This window comes from Pteropus vampyrus, unplaced genomic scaffold (assembly GCF_000151845.1).
Source record: "Pteropus vampyrus isolate Shadow unplaced genomic scaffold, Pvam_2.0 Scaffold257, whole genome shotgun sequence".
NCBI classification, from domain to species: Eukaryota; Metazoa; Chordata; class Mammalia; order Chiroptera; family Pteropodidae; genus Pteropus; species Pteropus vampyrus.
In genome coordinates this window covers 116,564-120,742 of record NW_011889038.1, presented here as the reverse complement: position 1 = coordinate 120,742, position 4,179 = coordinate 116,564, and the positions used below count along the sequence as shown (strand labels likewise).

The 4,179-nt window shown below is 53.8% G+C and overlaps 1 protein-coding gene across 1 annotated transcript in view; it reads right to left on the bottom strand.

Moving 5' to 3' along the window:
- Positions 1-4,179, bottom strand: part of ARHGAP8 (Rho GTPase activating protein 8) — a 70,938-nt gene that overhangs the window by 38,242 nt on the left and 28,517 nt on the right. The gene's annotated exons all lie outside the window — the stretch shown is intronic.

Sequence of the window (4,179 nt, the reverse complement as noted above, 5' to 3'; positions counted from 1 at the left end):
CGGGCAGATGAACTCGACTTCCCAGCTCCAAATTCTGACTCAGGCCCTTTCTGAAAGATGCTGACACTGGCAGCTGGCAGGAAGCCACGGAGGGGCCGAGGGCAGACACTTGGGTCGCCGCACTACGAGGCAGGAAGAAAGCGCCATCTTCCGAAGCTGGATTTTAGCAGGGTGGTTCCCTCATACGGAACAAAGCAGGGTGCTGTCAGAAATGTCTGCAGCTAGAAAAAGAACGGGACTTTGGATTCCAGGCTGGGGCAGACTTTGGTCCCCAGCTGTCCCTCTAAATCTCACGCTGACCGGGAACCTCACGATGTGACCTTGCTTGGGAAGTATCTTTAGAGATGAAATTAGTTAAACTGTGGCCGCGCTGGACGAGGATGGGCCTGACTCCAATGACAGGTGTCTTTGTAAGGACAGGACACCGAGGGACTCCCGGGGAGGAAAACACGTACCTATTTTAGCCAACTCCTCCAAGTCCAGCCGGGACATGCTCTGCTGGTGGGCAGGTGGCCCAGGCACACTGTCACGATGCCACCTCTTGGGGATCCAGGCACGGGTCCTTCCAACGCCCTGAGGGAGAAGCACACGGAACCCGAGGGGCATTTCGCACGCGTCCCCTGGACAGGGCTCCCTCTCGCCAGCCAGCCCCGTGACCTGGGAGAGCAGGGCACGGAGCAGTGCGGCTGGGCACACCTGGAGTGGGGACGGTACTCCCAGGACCCCGTCATGCCCGCTTCACCACCCCCTCAGAGACATGCACACTCACTCCTGGACCCGTTTTACGGATGAGAAATAGGGGTCTGCAAAGATCATTTAGAACTGACGATGGCTACACCGCTCGTCATCATAATTACAGCGAAGGGCCACCGAACCATTATTCTGGGCCCGGGACGCTGCTTCGACACCTGCGTAAATCTACAAAAATCCCCGTGAGTACCCAAACGATGGTATGGCACACAACCATAGAAAGGAATAAAGTGCTGACACATGCTACAAAGTGGCCGAACCTTGAAATTATTACGCTAAGCGAAAGCAGCCAGACACGAGAGACTACATGCTCTCGGATTCCGTTCATGTGCAAAGGCCAGAGATAGGCAGATCTCTAGAGAGGAAGCAGGTTACTGGCCGCCAGAGGCTCTAGGGAGGAGGGACCAGGGAGGTGACAGCCAAATAGCACAGGTTCTTTTTTTTCGGGTGACAAAAATGTCCTAAAATTGACTAGGGTGGTGGTCGTACATATCTGTGATACACTAAAAACCGATGAACTGTACGTTTTAAATGGGTGAATCGTACGTTATGCGAGTTACATCTCAATAAAGGTGTTTTAAAAACTTGACAAAGCAGGCTGAAAATAGCACCTAGAGTTTTGTCCAGTTTTTCAGTACCAAAAATAAATGTGCAACATTATTTTAAAATGCTATTTTCCGAGTTCTGGGATTAGGGCTTGCAAATCCATTTATTTTTCCATGTTTGTCCTCTTTTCATTTTTGAAAAATCTTGTATTGCTCTTAATATAAAACGGTTCTATAAACTAAAAAAGTATGACTAATAGTGTAAGAACATTTGATGCACATGAAAAATTGTAATGCCTCGCCTTCTTTTTCTTCAGAGAGAGATCCCTGTTAGCTCAGGCGGTGGCGGGAGCCACCTGCCCAGACACACGGCCCGTTGGGGGCAGCGCCGTAGGACTGCGAAGCTGTTACCCAGGACACCGGCCAGGGAGCCAGGGCGGGCCCCGGGGCTGGCCGCATCCTGCTGCGGGTCGGGGTGCTGTTACGTGTGTTCCGCCTTGTGAAAATCCAGTGAGTTTTGGTGGGTTCTGGTTTTGTCTGGCAGTCGGCGGGGAGAGACTGCTGGGAAATGACGATGACATTAAAAGAAAGGCTTCGAGGAGGTCCCCGGGGGCAGGTGGGGGGCGAGAGCGACAGACCAGTACGGCTGGAACTCAGACGGCCGCGGGCGGACCGATGACAGGAGGCCGGCTGCGCAGTCGGGGAGGGGGGCGCCCAGGTGGCTGCGCAGTCGGGGAGGGGGGCGCCCAGGTGGCCGCACAGTCAGGGGAGGGGGGCGCCCAGGTGGCTGCACAGTAGGGGGCGCCCAGGTTCACGTCCTCAAAGGGGCTCAGGCTGAGAGAGGGGCCCTAACACTAACCGGTCAGCCCGAGAGAGGCCGGTAACCTCTATGGAGACGTCTAGGAGCTGACAGAGGGCGAGGAGCTCGCTTAAGGCCACGCGCGGGGAGAGGAGGCACCGCCTTCCCAGCCCCGGCTGCCCACGCCGTGCCCAGCAGGACGATGCCATAGACTTAGACAATGGCCAGAGCCCAGGCCTGCAGCCCCACAGGGAGGGGCTCTTGGCTGGACAGAGTGGACAGTTGTCCTCTTGGCCCCCAGCATCCCCTCCTCCTCTGCCACTAAGTCACCGACTTTCACACACGCACACATGTGCATGCGTTCTGTCCTTCACATGCAGGCACACACATGCACACACGCTCTCTCACACACATGCACACACATGCATGCTCATGTACAATGCACACGTGTGCACACGCATGCACACACGCTCTCACACACACGCACACGCACACACATGCTCCCCTCACATGCATGCTCGCGCACAATGCACACGTGTGCACACATGCACACATGCTCATCCTCACACATATGCACATGCACAATGCACACGTGTGTACACACACATGCTCTCTCACTCATACAAACAGTGCTCCTTCACACACATGCACATGTGCTCCCTCATACACATGCAGCTCTCCACACACGTGCACATGCACACACAATGCGCACATGCTCTCCCTTACATACATGCACACACACTCTTCATCACACGCATGCACAAGCACACACATGTATCTCTCCTGCACATGCATGCAAGCACACGTGCTCTCCCTCACACATGTATACATGTGCACGTGCATGCACATGCTCCCCTCACACACACGCACAATGCTCTCTCACATGCATGCACACACACATATACACATGCTCTCCCTCACATGTGTGCACATGCACACACACAATGCGCACATGCTCTCCCTTACACACATGCACACACATATATACACATGCTCTCCCTCACATGTGTGCACATGCACACACACAATGTGCACATGCTCTCCCTTATACACATGCACACACACATGCGCACACACTCTTCATCACACACATGCACAAGCACACATGTATCTCTCCTGCACATGCATACATGCACAATGCTCTCCCTCACATGCGTGCACACACATATATACATGCTCCCCTCACACACATGCACGCATACACACATGCACAATGCTCTCCCTCACATGCGTGCACATGCACACATGCACGTGTGCAGCCCGTGCAACGTTGGGTGACCCTCCACTCCAGGCACCAAGGATGGGACGCAGGACCTTCTTCGCACCCAGTCACAGCACCAAAGTCCCTGAGTCAGAGATCAGTTGACCACAGGACAGCAACTGGTCCAATCAGAGTGAATTCTAAGACTTCTAGAAAAACTACTGAGAAGAGATACTTTTTAAATTTCTTTTGCTGAACCAAATGTGAGAGGCTATGGGTCTGGAGCCACCAAAGGTCACCACATGGAACCAGAGAAAAATGAAGCCAACAGCAGAAGACAGAGCAGGAGATGGGGGGAAAGTCCCTAAAAGCCTGTGCACCTGGATCCAGTTGGACCTGAATGCGAAGGACAATAAATCCTCTCCTCTGCTTATGTCAGCTTGGGTTAGAGATGCCCTGTTGCTTCCGACAGAATGAGTGCTGATATTTTTCCTTTGAAGACTGATCTTTGCTGCCAAGCAATGGGACTTTGTCTGACTATGACATTCAAAGGGTCCACATTCATCATCGACTGACCTCAACCCTCCAGCCGCACACGGTCCTGGACCTCTCCACGCCACAGGACGCAGTTAGAAGTGGCCGCTCTGACAACACTAATTCGGCAAGGCCCCCGAGGACATCGCTTCCCTCGGTCTAAGCTTCTGTGCCGGGCACATAACACACTCTCCAGCAACCGGTCTGCTGCACGTTGCCGTGAATCGATGTCTCCCAGACTGCCCCGCACTCCACGGCTCATTCCTAAAGGGCACTACGGCACCATGACAACATCGAAGGACTTAATTTAAGGAGCGGGGAGTCTCCCGTAGCCCTGGGTACAATTTTTA